General features: G+C 39.8%; 1 long non-coding RNA gene across 1 annotated transcript; it reads right to left on the bottom strand.

Annotated features, from left to right (window-relative positions):
* Positions 1 to 279: 279 nt before the first annotated feature.
* LOC132621126 (uncharacterized) lies at positions 280 to 6,831 on the bottom strand. Its single transcript, XR_009575421.1, has 3 exons — positions 6,433 to 6,831; positions 843 to 1,221; positions 280 to 714 (listed from the first exon to the last, which is right to left on the bottom strand). It is a non-coding gene; the product is annotated as an uncharacterized LOC132621126 (long non-coding RNA).
* Positions 6,832 to 15,464: the final 8,633 nt, after the last annotated feature.

The raw sequence follows: 15,464 nt of genomic DNA, 5'->3' as shown, positions 1-15,464 counted from the left end.
CTATGGCCAACCCCACCGGAGGACAGCCTCTTCCGGAGACTAGTCAACCTGCAGTCCCTAACCCACAAACTACCCAAAAAACCGTAAACGTACCTACTATCCCTGATACTCTACCACAAGCCATTCAAAAAACCACAAACATACCAACGATTTTTCCTACCACTCAACCTTCAACTAGCTATGCCAATATTTTGAAGCCAATTACAAATGTTGTTGCCCAGATTGTAGTACCTCCTAAACCGGTGACTTACGTTCAGGGAGAACCACATTTATGTTGGAAGTCATCGGAGGTCAAACAATTGATAATTCAAGAAAACTTACAATATGCAATTCTTGGTAAGTTTTCGTATGATAACATTGACATAAAGGAATTAAGGACTGCTGTACCAGCACAATGTGGGATTAAAGGTCCTTGTACAATTGGATTGACAGAAGAGAGACACATATTAATTCGCCTCAATTTGCTAGAAGACTATGTAAGGATGATGTCTACCCCTGCTTTTTATTTAAAGATACATGATAGATATTGTCAGATGCGACCATTAATCTGGGACCCTTGGTTTAATCCAAAGGAGGAAACCCCAGTGGCTGTAGCATGGATTAGTTTTCCAGAGTTGCCTCCGAATTTCTTTGCAAGAGAAGCAGTTTTCTCAATGGCTTCAGCTGTTGGGAAACCACTAGTTGTAGATCTGGTAACAACAAACAGAACAAGACCTAGTTGTGCAAAGGTGAAAGTGGAAGTTAATTTACTAGCAGAACATCCTCAAAGAATTCACATATCTGAGGAGAACGATATCACGGGTGAACTGAAATCAAAATGGATTAAAATTAATTATGATTACCTTCCTAAATATTGCAAGCATTGCAAACTTCAAGGCCATGGGGAAGCTGATTGTAGGGCTCTACATCCAGAATTGGAGAAACAATACAGGGAGGAATTGAGGAAGGAAAATCATGAAGTTGGTACTGCTGCAGATTAGAGGAAGAATATCAACAATGATATGTCCAGCTTTAAACATGGCAAACAAAAATGGATGACTAGAAGAAGTAAATTTATAAGGGATAAAAATGGCATCATAATAGAAAAAGTGGGAGATAATACCAAGAATATGGATGCAGATGCAGACAAAGTAGCAACACAAAACACCTTTGCAATTTTGGAGAACAATTGTAATGAAGAGGATAAGGTGGAATGTAGCACTTCTGGTTCAGCACAAAAACCTGCAAACACAACAGAAAAGAGTCAAGATGAATATGTAAAGGAGAATCAGCCCAGCACAAAAGAGTGGATCACTGAAAGATTTACAATAGAGGAGGATAACCAGACAACAGGAAAACAAAAAGTAGTAGAAAAGAACCAAGAGAAGAGTGCAAGCCAAAGCAGTCCAGGGAAAGAAGTGGAAGTTAGTTCTAATAGTAACTCATTAGGACAAGAAATTGGTGACAATGCCTCGGAAGTTCAAAGTTCACAATCTCAACAAGGAGAAGAGGCCTTGGCAGAAGAGCATGATAAAGAATACAACACACAATTTCATGAAAAAGTACCACAACAGGAAAGGAATACCACTATTACACCATTACAACAAGGTGGGGAATCTGAGGAAAACAAGACAAAGGAGGATGCAAATATTCAGCAGGTGAATAAAAAAGGTGCAGAACAGGAGAATGGTACAAAGGATGCAGATAAAAATGATAACATTTCAACAAATAGGCAGCAAAATAATATGCAGTTACTTCTCAAAAATCAAGATACTGGACAATTGTTTGAGATTGAAATAGGCAGTGAAGGAAAAGAGACAGGTTTTGCAGCAAAAGGAGATCTGGATGTGCATTCCATTGATAAAAATATTCAACCTATTGCAAGGGCAGGAGATATTTCACCAAAACTTTTTGAGAAAGGAGTAGGTAGAGCCAAGAAGAAGAATCAAAGGGAGACTAGTGTTCCACCAGGCAGTTGAATAACAACCAGAAGAACTCATAACAAATCTACTGTTTCATCATGAATGCTATCATATGGAATATTAGATCTGTTAACACACAAGAAGCTTTTCAAAGGTTACTGAAAATGCATTTGAAGTATCATTTTGTGGTTATAGGGTTGATGGAACCCTTTCAAGATGCTGACAAGATTGAGGAGTATAGAAGGAGGCTGGGTCTGAATACTGCTCTAGTGAATGAGTTAGGAAAGATTTTGGCTTTTATTGATGATTTATTTGAGGTAATGGTGATGGTGGATCATGCACAACACCTTACCATTAAATTGAAAAATCGAAACCTTCAGGAGGATCTAATGGTCACTTTGGTTTATGCTAAATGCACTCAAAATGAAAGATTGGAACTATGGGAATCATTGGAAGATGCTGCTATGAATATGACTATACCATGGATGATAGGAGGAGATTTCAATTTTATAAAATCAAGGGAAGAGAAGTATGGGGGTTTACCTGTTGGAATTAATGAGGTGCAGGATTTCATCCAGTGTATACAAAATTGTAATGTGAATGATCTGGGTTTTAAGGGCAGTAGATACACATGGTGGAATGGGAAGAGTGGTGATGATTGTATTTTTAAAAGGCTGGATAGATGTCTTGGAAATGCAAAGTTACAGAATAGATATCTTGGTATTGAAGTTACTCATTTGATCAGAACTGGGTCTGATCATGCCCCTCTTTTAATATCATACTCTGCTAACTCTACAAATATTAAAAAGCCTTTTAAGTTCTTAAATTTCTGGGCTAAGAATGAAACCTTCGTAGATACTGTAAAAAATCATTGGAAAGCTGATTTCATGGCCAATCCTTTCATTCTTTTCCATCATAAGTTGAAAAAGGTGAAGGAAGCTCTGTCCTAATGGAGTAGATAGACCTTTGGAAATATTTTTCAAGAGATAGAAACTTTGGAAGATGTAGTCAAAGTGCATGAGATTCAGTTTGAATTGCAACCTACTCCCAATAATAGAGAGAGACTACATAGAGTCCAGGCTGATCTGAATAGGTATTTGCATTTAGAAGAAGAATTCTGGAAACAAAAGGCAGGTATGCAGTGGTTTCAGGATGGGGATAGGAATACCAAGTTTTTTCATGCATATGTACAAGGGAGGAGGAAAAGATTGCAACTTAGAAGGATACAGGATCAGAGTGGAAACTGGATAGAGAATGAAGAAGGGATGGCTGAAGAAGCTATCAGATTTTTCAAGGCACAATTTACAAAAGAGAAGGATCCTGAGAAGTTTGAAATGCTGGACCATGTGCCTACAATAATTTCTGAAGAACAAAATGAATACATTCATGCAATGCCAACTCATGAGGAGGTTAGAAAGGTAGTTTTTAGCTTAAATGGGGAAAGTGCAGGAGGACCTGATGGTTTTACTGGTCTCTTTTTTCAAACATGCTGGGAAATTGTTGGGGAAGATATTACTAACATGGTGAAAGCTTTTTTCTGTGGGGCAGACCTTCCAAAGTTTATAACTCATACTAATTTGGTCTTATTACCAAAAAAGGATGTGGTAAATACCTTTTCTGATATGAGACCAATAAGTTTGAGTAATTTTGTGAACAAAATATTCTCAAGATTGTTGCATGAAAGACTGACTGATGGTTTGGCAGATATTATCTCTTTAAATCAGGCTGGTTTTGTTAAAGGAAGAAGTATCGTGGAGAATGTGTTGCTGACTCAAGAAATCATTGCAGATATTAGACTTAGAACCAAGACTGCTAATGTAGTTCTGAAACTGGATATGGCTAAGGCCTATGACAGAGTGTCTTGGTTATTCTTAACTAAGGTGTTGAGGAAGATGGGCTTTTCAGAAAGAATAATTGATATGGTATTTAGAATAATTAGTAACAATTGGTATTCTATTCTTTTAAATGGTCAGCAACAAGGCTTTTTCCAATCATCAAGAGGGGTCAAGCAAGGAGACCCATTGTCCCCTACTCTTTTCATCTTGGCAGCTGAGGTATTAATAAGAAATTTGGATGCCTTATTGCATATAGCACAGTATAAAGGGTATGGGATGCCTAAATGGAGTCCTAAGATTACTCATTTAGCATATGCAGATGACATGATCATATTTACTTCAGCTGATCTATTTTCTCTAAGGTTGATTGTGGAGGTGTTAAAAAACTATGAGGTGACTTCAGGGCAGAAGATCAACAGGGAGAAAAGTTCTGTGTACATTCACCATAATGTTCCAGGTGATATAAAGATTATGGTAGAAGTGGCAACAGGAATAATCAAAAAGGATTTTCCCTTTACATATTTGGGTTGTCCAATTTTTTATAGCAGAAGAAAAAAAGAGTTTTATAATCCTACTTTGATAAAGATAATGAACAAATTGCAATCTTGGAAGGGTAAGATGCTATCCTTTGGAGGTAGGGCTATATTGATTAAGCATATCTTGCAGAGTTTACCTCTTCACATGCTTTCAGCAATGAATCCACCAGATTGTGTCATTAAGGAAATGCACAGAATGTTTGCTTAATTTTTTTGGAGCAATAATATTGGGGGAAAGAGCAGCCATTGGTCAGCTTGGCACAATCTTTGTCTACCAGTGAAAGAAGGAGGATTAGGTTTTAGATCTATGCATGATGTATCTATGGCCTTATATTGCAAACTTTGGTGGAATTTCAAAACTAAACCATCATTATGGAGTGCTTTCATGAGCAACAAATATAACAAGAAGGTGAATTCAGTTGTGGCACAATGGAAGTATGGATCACAAACATGGAAGAAGATGCTGCAGGAAAGAGATTTGATAGAGCATCAAATTTGGTGGGAAACAAAAATGGGAAATTCCCAGTTCTGGTTTGATAATTGGACAGGATTGGGGGCTCTATATTATGCTACCTCTGAGGAGTATTATGATGTGAGGATTCAAAATGTGAATGAAGTCAGTCAAGATGGGAGATGGAACACAGTTCTGCTTAATGAATTGTTACCCCAGGATATAGTACAACACATTACTGATACTATACTGCCACCATCCTGGGAGAAGGGCATAGATAGACCTTGGTGGCTCTTGGATACTAAAGGGGAATTTTCTGTAAAATCATCCTGGGAGTACATAAGGTTGAGAGGGCAGCCAAATAAGACCTATAAGCATATGTGGATAAAGGGGCTTCCTTTTAAAATTTCCTTTTTCTTATGGAGATGTTGGAAATTCAAGTTGCCACTTGATGATGTTTTGAAGAAGATGCACTATAATATGGCTTCAAGATGCTGGTGTTGCTCAACTCCACAGGAGGAAACAATACAACATCTTTTTGCCAAATCCATTTCAGCTAACAGGACTTGGTCCTATTTTTGCTCTTTTGCAGGTATCAATGTGGAAGGATTACAACTACAACAAATAATATTGAAATGGTGGCAAGCCCCTGTGACTGGGAGGCTTAAACCAATTTTTCAAGCATTACCTGCTATAGTTGTATGGGAACTGTGGAAGAGATGAAATTCAATCAAACATGGAGGGCATCAGTCTGTGGGTAGAGTCATTTATCAGGTGTACTTAACAATTCAAAGATGGGTGCAAGTTAGGAATCCTTTTATGAAACAGGTCCCATACAGATGGAGAGATATGATACAAGTACTAGAGGAAGGAACAGCTAGATTAAAGGTCACTAAGGTACTATGGAAATTCCCTCCGGAGGGATGGATTATGTGCAATACAGATGGGGCATCCAGAGGAAATCATGGTAGGAGTTCTTATAGTTTTTGCTTAAGGAACAATTCAGGAGATCTAATGTATGCTCAGGCTGAAGAGATTGGTTACACTTCAAACACCGAGGCTGAAACTATAGCAATTTTGGAGGCAATCAAATATTGTGAAAGCAAACATTTAGATTGCATTATAATACAGACTGACTCCAAATTGTTAACACAGATTCTTTCAGATGAATGGAAACCACCTTGGAACATAGTTGAATGGGTGGAGGAAATTGTTGAAATGAGCAGAGATATACAAATTAGATATGAGCACATGTTAAGGGAAGGGAATAAACTTGCAGATTCCCTAGCAAACCAGGCCTTGGACAAGGGCAATTTGAGATACCACCGTTTTATGGAAATTGAGGTGGAACAAAGAAAGATCATTAACAGTGATAAATCCCAAATACCTTATCTAAGGATTAGAACTGTAAGTTAACAAATACCATGGAGAACATTCATAAGGGGAGGACAGAAATGTCAACACAAATTACCACAAGGAAGAGCAAAGGAAAGTCACATAAAAACCACTCAAACGGCATCAGAATACACAGGAAGCAGGAAGATTTACACATTGAGAAAAAGCAGAACACAGAAATGACTTTCAGATCTGGGTACAGACAAAAGTCATCAGTGAAGAATCAGAGAAATCACAGGGCAAATACCGAACAAACAAACACCAACATGAAAGGGGTTCTGCGAAATATACAAAGGAGATGAAGAAGAGCGTACCGGAGCGAATTCAAGAGGATTGGAGCAAAAGAACACTTGATTATTTGAAGGAGAGCTCTGACTTGGGCGTCAACCACAGTGCCAACAAGAAGAGGAAAATCATGAAGAAGAGTGAGATATTGAGATTTCAACCAGAACAACAGCACACAAACAAAAAGTGGAAGGTTATCTTACCTGAGGTGGAACGACAACGATGGTTGCATATCGGAGGAGCTTCAATGTTGGAGTACACTTGAGATGGAGGAGACAACATAAAGCAAAGCAGATACAAAGAGAAGGGAGAAGAGGAACATACCTGGAAGAAATTGAGAAGCATAGAAGAGTAGCAGAACCTAGATTTCACCGGAGATAGAGGTGGCATTTTCATGCCAACTTTGTTGAGGGAGAAATGCGGACAACAAGCTTCAAATTAGGGATTTACTTTCCTAATTCCCAAATGTGTATTTTTATTTTGCTTTTTAGACCTTATTTCCATTTTTGTTGCACTTTGAACCTTTATTTTTTGGATAATTTACAAAATAAGTCCTTAACAGGACTATAATTTAAAAAACAAAAGTACATGTTGATGATATTACACTGCGCCTATATGGCTGGGCAGACACCGCTAAGGTGGGCAGCTATATGTATACACTATGTCTAGGTGACATGGGCAGACACCACTAGTGGGCGGCATGAGATGATACCCCGGACGCGGGAGGCCTGGACGCAGGCTAATGATTATCACACCGATTCGATATGGACGAGCAGCTTATACATTTATGCATATATGATATAATGATGATTATGAAGTAAGCCAGTATGTGTTATTATTTTATAAGTGACAGTCATATACAGTTGCTCCCTTATTGATGATTCCTTTATCTCATTGACGTATTTTTGTTATTTATACCTCTTATACTCAGTACAATGTTCGTACTGACGGCCATTTTCTTTGGACGCTGTGTTCATGCCCACAGGTAAACAGGGACGTGATCTGGATCCAGACTCATAGGATCTAGTAGCTAATTTGAGAGCACTCCATTGTTCCGGAGGTGCCTTGATTATTCTTTTGTGTACATATGTATATTTTGGGCACGACGGGGTCCTGTCCCGTCCCTATGTCTAGCACTCTAGTAGAGGCTCGTAGATACGCAGGTGTGGGTTATATGGTCTCACGAGGTTGCCATTATGTATGTATATATATATATATATATTATTTTGATGGCCGAAAGGCTTATGTATATATAAAAGAATTTATGTTCTCAAAAGAAGAATGATTTTCTTATGATTTGAGTATGAATTTGATAAAAGAACGTTTAATGAGCATGATGAGTAGTAGAACGAGCGGTTCTCAGTGGTTAGCCCCGGGTACCCGTCATGGCCCCTAGTCGGGTCGTGAAAAAAGTGGTATCAGAGCAGTTCAGTCCTAGGAAGTGTCTACGAGCCGTGTCTAGTAGAGTCTTGTTTATGGTGTGTTGCACGCCACACTAATAAACAGGACGCTACAAGGCATTTAGGAAAAATGACCATCTTTCATCTTAAGAGATCGTGCGATAGAGCTGTGTTATAAGATTTTCCCCTCTTAATAGTGTGTTATGATTTCAGAAATGCCACCAAAGGGAAAAGCTACAGCCGCCCAGAAGGGCAAGACTACAATGAAAAGGCGGATAGAAAGAGAGCCGCCCATGAATGTAGAAGAGGGCGAGTCGCATAATGAGGCTCTATCCAATACTTTCTCCACCCCGCCTAATGTCGAAGAACAAGGAGGGGCTTCAGCTCCAATTCCTCCACCGGTTGCTTCGGGTCAACAAGTGACTGAGGCCATTCATATATTGACACAGTTGGTTGCCGCCCAGGCACAGCGGCAAAATGTGAGTTCAAGTGATCAGGCAGCAAGTACCAGAGCCCGTGATTTTATGAGTTTGAATCCTCTGGAGTTTTTCGGGTCAAAGCCAGATGAAGACCCGCAAGGTTTTATTGGTGTGATGCTGAGAACATTGAGAATTATTCATGCCTCCAAGACTGAATCTGTGGAGTTGGCATCTTATAGACTCCGAGATGTGGCGGTATTGTGGTACAACAATTGGCAAGCATCAAGGAAAGAAAATACGCCTCCTCCCATGTGGCAAGAATTTGTAGATGCTTTCATCCGTCACTATTTGCCACCCGAGGTCCGCCGAGCTAGGGCGGATAGGTTCTTATATCTTAAGCAGGGAAGTATAAGTGCCCGGGAATATAGCTTTTAATTTAATTTATTGGCTAGATATGCCCCGACTATGGTGGCCGATATGGGAGATAGAGTGCATCGCTTTGTGAGTGTCTTGGGGCCACATTTGTTCAAGGATTGTTTGACGGCTTCGTTGCAAGACGGGATGGATATTTCCCGAATACAAACCCATGCCCAGAATTTAGAGGGACGACAACAACCACAAAGGGGTGATTGTGACATTGATTGAAGGCAAAGCAAGAGGGCAAGATCTATGGGGGCAGGCAGTGATTATAGAGGTGGATCAAGGTAGACATATTCTAGACACTCAGGCCAGTCGGTGACTAGTGCACCTCCACGATTTACAGGTAGGAGATTTGATCGCTCCTTTCGTTCAGGACAGGGTCAGAGTTCGAGGGCCTCAGATTCTCAGTTCAGGGAAGATTATAGTCAGAGGAGACCCCCAGTACCGCGGTGCAGCCAGTGCGGTAGACTACATTCCGGACAGTGTCACCAGGGTTCAGATGCTTGCCATGCCTGCGGCCAGGTTGGGCATATGATGCGATATTGCCCGTCGATGAGTGGTAGAGGTGGGGTTGAGCCCACAGGATCAGCAGTTGGTTCCTCTTCAGTGCGCCCGGTAGGGCAGACTCCCCAGATGTCAGCAGGTCGAGGTAGAGGCAGAGGGGGAGCATCTACTTCTGGTGCCACTCAGCCCCGTGTGTATGCTTTAGCCGGATGAGAGGATCTGGAGTCCTCCCCAGATGTGGTTACATGTACATTATCTATATTTTCCCACGATGCATATGCCTTGATAGATCTGGGTTCTACACTCTCTTATATTACTCCGTATGTTGCTGGTCGTATCGGGGTGAAACCTGAGCCAATCAAACCTTTTGAGGTGTCTACTCCGGTTGGTGATTCCGTGATAGCTAGACAAGTGTATAAAAATTGTGTACTTGTGATATGCAATTGCCAGACCAAAGCTGATTTAATTGAGCTGGAAATGCTAGATTTTGATGTAATTATGGGTATGGATTAGTTGGCCTCATGCTATGCTAATGTTGATTGCCGAATGAAAATAGTTCGATTTCAATTTACGGGAGAGCCCGTGTCACGACCCAACCCCGTAGGCCGTGACTAGTGCCCGATCAGGGCACTCAATCACATTCTAGTATATAGCAGAAGCCGACAAGGCTTTAGTTCCAATTTAGATAATCTCCAGAAAAATTTCGGCAGAGTTTCCTTTGTTTTACGGACTATCCCATATACCCTACACGCAGAAAATACCACCAAAGGCCACACAGGGCCAACAGAGTAACATTTAAATATATGCGGACCGGCCGCCGCCGCGAATGGGATCGCCCAAACACAACATATACACACAGCTGTACAGAAAGATCCCAACCCACAAACATGTCCACAGACCTCTAACAGACCGACAGAATCATATGACGGGATAGGGCCCCGCCGTACCCATGAACGAGAATATACATATATAGAAGTGACAGACTATACCGAAAGATGGCTCTGAATGAAAGAGCGCTCCAAAAATAGCAGAATGAGATCCTAAGCAGACGGATCAGCAAACCTGTCGTCGGTACTTGCGTGGTATGAAAACGCAGCCCCCGAAGAAAGGGGGTCAGTACGAAATATGTACTGAATATGTAAAGCCTGAGTTGCAGAAACAAAATCATAACTGGTGCAGAACATACAGAAAGTAAACGGAAAATCCAAAGTATCAGATACATATTTCCAAAACATGCAGAGTGTGTACAGAACATATGTCATATCAAATCCGGCCCCTGCCAAGGGACTCGGCAGACAGAACGTGGCCACCCTCCCGACGCTGGTGCCACAACACAGAAGAATCAGAATAGGGGCATAACCCCGTAACATAACATATCATATCAGATGGCCATAGTAAATCATATCAGAACAGGCGTACATGGCACAACATACTCCACAAACCCATGTACGCGTATACCTGCCCCCTCACATCGAGACACGGCGAACAATGCAGAGGATCACGCTTGACAACATATCCTGGCCCGGGCTCAGTGTGGGAAACATTGGGGCATCCATGAATGGAGTAGTGAGAGACTAATGCAATTAAGATATCATGAATGTTTCCATAGACTTGATGAGGCATATCAAAGACAAACCGATCCAATGAAGTCGGAAGGAATCATAGTAAATGAGTTTCGAGTATCAAAACAATTTATCAGACTTAATGGAATATTTAAAACAACGTTTGTTAGGTAATTAGAATGGTAGTCAAAACGTTTCTTTTAAGAACTATTCGAAAAGAAGACTTAAGTACATTAAGGGCAAAACCGGGAATAGTGGGCCTATCTCGGGACAAGCAAGGCGATGGGTCCAAATTACGCCCTTTAAGCTTATGGGATCACCTATAAAGGTTATACGGACATTCTGTAGCTTTCCAAGGAGTTTAGAGAAGGTTTGCATAATTTCCAAGAAAACATACCAAAAGAGTTCAATCTTACTGAATGAAAAAGTGATATTTTCACTTGCGGATTCCGAGGGGCAGAAAGTCTTTCGAGGCCCGAATTCGATCCTAATACACTTAGGCATGCCAAAAGAAGGATCGGGGTAGCTTTACATACCTTTTGAGCTTTTTAAGCCTATCCAAGCTCACTCTCCGTTTCGTCGAAAATCTGCAAATGGTCACATTTACCAATTGTAAGCTATAGATGCTACGAATTCAATTCAACTCATATTTGTCTACCGAAGTTTCGGCAGCACTTCGCCTATACATATAGCACCCCCGAGAATTCAACTCGGCTCACAATCATCAACAACAACCCAAACAACAACATCAACATCAACAACAAACACTAGAAACACAATATGGCACAACTAGTTCTACTTGCCGACATAATGCCATAATCTTTACTTTAACCTTAACTTTCAAACTAATCTCAACGATTTCACATTCATTATCAATCTAGATCACCACAACATAGTTTAGAAGCATTTCATATCATTTTCCTCAAATTATACACACGATATACATAATATACAAACTTTCCGCCAAAGTCATAATTTATCCAAAACTCCTAATCTTTGGCATACGTATTCATAACATGATTCAATCTTCCAAATTCATCAATACCCATCATAATTTGCAACCTAATAACTTCATTTTCATAATGTCGTAAAATCATACTTAAGCGACATAAGTTTCTACATTCCATTTCAAAGCAAACTCATATTGTTCTACTTTCATTTACATTGCAAACATCACAATAACACACTAACACACTAAGCAAACTTAATTCATTTCCATTCCAACTCCAACACACCACACGGCCATGTGCTCTTTTTATCACTCCAACTCAATTCATTCCACTTTCATTTCCAATATGCATTTCACCACAATCACAACTAGAATATAACAAAAATTCAACACATTATGGATATACAACATATACATACACACGGCCATACACTAATAACACACACCCACTTTGCAAACTTCCATTTCTCCATACAATCAACACATTTCTACATACTACAACACAAACAAGACTCCAAAACACAATAATAAGGGATGAATTCTTACCTTCTTACTCAATCTTCTTCACTTGACTATATGATCAAGTTGATGAACCAAGGGCTCCTTCCTCCAAGACAACTACACCAAGTTGAGAAGGGACCTTGAATTAGTAGGAATTCAACAAGAGAAAAATTTTTGGAGCAAGATTGTTGGTGGTCAATTTTTGCACTCCAAACCCGAACCCTCTTCTCTTTCTCCTCTCTTATTTTGCTTTGTTTTTCTAGTCTTCTAAGTGCTAGAATTATCTTAGTCTTTATCCAAGTCTATACTTGTTGATCACATGACTAAGCACATGATCAACTAAGTGGGCTTGGGCCAAGACCAAGAGCTTGGCCGGCCACTCCTCTCCATGTTGGGCCTTGCTTTTCATTTTTTTTTTAGCCCAATTGGTCAAAATTCTTATTTTGTAATTCCCGAAACTAATTTCCCGAAATTCCAAATTTTTCCCTTAGCCCTATTCCACACTTCCACAAAAATATTCGTTCATAAACAACTCAAGTGTTACATAAAATCAATTATGACTTTATTTCATACAAGTCAAGATTATTTCTAATTTTTCCAAATGTGCGAAAACACGGGATATAACATCCCGTACTTGAATGGAAGGGTAATACAGCATCCCCGAAAGGTAGGTTTATTTCCTACCTTAAGGCAAGAAAGATGATAGCTAAAGGCTATATTTATCATCTAGTCCGAGTACACGACACCGAAGCAAAGTCGCCAACTTTCCAAGCCGTTCCTGTAGTGAATGAATTTCCGGATGTATTTCCTGATGAGCTTCCAGGTCTTCCTCCAGAAAGAGAGATTAACTTCGCCATTGATGTGTTACCGGACACCAAGCCTATTTCTATTCCTCCGTATCGAATGGCTCTGGCAGAATTGAAAGAGCTAAAGTCACAGTTGAAAGATTTGCTTGAAAAGGGGTTTATTAGACCCAGTTCATCACCATGGGGACACCAGTCTTGTTCGTGAGAAAGAAAGATGGTTCCCTTCGGATGTGCATCAATTATAGGCAGTTGAACAAGGTGACAATAAAGAACAAATACCCTCTTCCAAGGATTGATGATTTGTTTGATCAACTGCAGGGTGCCAAGTGGTTTTCTAAAATAGACCTGAGGTCAGGTTATCATCAAGTGAGAATTAGAGAAGAAGATATTCCTAAAACAACTTTTAGAACGAGATATGACCATTATGAATTCCGAGTGATGTCGTTTGGGTTAACCAATGCTCCGGCAGTGTTCATCAATTTGATGAACAACGTATTCAGGTCTCTCTTGGATTTATTCGTGATAGTATTCATTGATAATATTTTGGTGTACTCACGCACAGAATCAGAACATGCCAATCATTTATGTATTGTTCTTGGAATTCTTCGAACCCGAGAATTATATGCAAAATTTTCAATGTGCGAGGTTTGGCTGAATTCTGTAACATTTCTGGGCTATGTTATTTCAGATGATAGTATTCGAGTTGATACTCAGAAAATTGAAGCTGTGAAGACTTGGCCAAGGCCTACGACGCCTACAGAAGTCCATAGTTGTCTGGGTTTGGCAGGTTACTACAGGAGGTTCGTAGAGGGATTTTCCTCTATTTCAGCACCATTGACGAAGCTAACCCAGAAGTCAGTTAAATTTTAGTGGAATGATGCTTGTGAGCGTAGCTTCCAAGAGTTAAAGGACAGATTAACCTCATCTCCGGTCTTAACACTTCCAGAAGGGCCAGATGGTTATGTTGTGTACTGTGATGCTTCCAGTGTTGGGTTAGGATGTGTGTTAATGCAGCACGGTAGAGTCATTGCTTATGCTTCGAGACAGCTGCAGAAACATGAAAACTATCCAACTCATGACCTCGAATTAGTTGTAGTTATTCATGCATTAAAGATGTGGAGACATTACTTGTATGGAGTGCATGTCGGTTTCTTTACAGATCACAAGAGTCTTCAGTACATTTTCAAACAGAAGGAGTTAAATCTGCGGCAGAGGAGGTGGTTAGAGCTATTGAAAGATTACGATGTGAATATTTTTTGTTAGAACCCGTATTCTTATACATCGAGTTATTCGCGAAGGAATCAACGTGAGTTAAAGACGGAACCCTTCCCGGACACGGAATAGAAATCCTTAATTTTTCAATTTTTATTAGAACATAAATCTGTTTATAAATTTTACTTAGTGTAAACATATTAATGGAAATTAGGTTAATTAACCATGATTGGATTATTAAGTGGGGATTAAGACTTAAATATTCACTAATTATGAACTAGTGGCCGTGTGGGCCCCACTGCCACATGACCAATTCAGATTTTGGCCCATGCTTTAGTTGGGGGAACGTGTAAGACCCTCTTGGGCAGCAAAATGGTCTACTTTGTTGACCAAGTTTCAGCCACAACTCATTTCCCAACCCCACAAAGTGAACTTAGAGAGAGAGAGGCTCTCATCTTCACCAAGTGAAGAGGAAAGAGAGCTACGGCCAGCCATGGCAGTTCCACCACCAAGCACGGCCAACCCTTCTATTTTGTTTCTTACCATTAAACCCATAAAGTGTTCTACACATTCAGCATTATGTTTCAAGTGAAGGAGAAACCATAAACATGCCATGCAAGCTCTTATAAGCTCACGGCCAAATTTGAGCTCTCCATTTTGATTAAAAAAAAAAATTATTTTCCAAGGTGTTTCAACCCTTAGGAAGGTGCATAGCAACGTGGAATAGCCATTGGAGCAACAAGAACAAGTATTAGCTCAAGTCATCAAATTCTAGCCAAGTTGAGAAGTTAGATTGTTAAGGTAAGAATTGATCATCTTTTTACACGTTTTTAGTAAGGATTTGGACGTGTTGTAAATGTGCAAATGTAAATTGAATCCATGAAATTAGGTGTGTTGATGTTGGAGCATGATAATAGCCATGGAATTATATGTGTTGATGTTGAAGTATGGTTGTAACTTGGTGAACATGAATTGCATGTATAAAATTTTGAATGTTGGTGTTGGAATGCTAATGTGGCCGTAGGGACTATTTTAGTTGAAATGGGTGGACTGATTTTATTTAGTAATTATGGTTGTTGCTATCATAAATTACATATTAAAAGGATGAAAAGAATTAGAAAGTTAAAGGTGAAGTTGTGTTGATATGAATACAAATTGAATCCATGAAATTATGTGTATTGATGTTGAAGCATGGTTGAAGCCGTGTAGGGACTGTTTTGTGTAGAAGGTGGTGAACTAATTTTACTTGGTATTTTGATTGTTGTTGTCATGAATTTTATGATGGAAA

Source organism: Lycium barbarum, chromosome 2 (assembly GCF_019175385.1).
Source record: "Lycium barbarum isolate Lr01 chromosome 2, ASM1917538v2, whole genome shotgun sequence".
Classification (NCBI taxonomy): domain Eukaryota; kingdom Viridiplantae; phylum Streptophyta; class Magnoliopsida; order Solanales; family Solanaceae; genus Lycium; species Lycium barbarum.
Note: the sequence above shows the minus strand (reverse complement) of the source record. Positions and strands in the feature narration are given on the sequence as shown.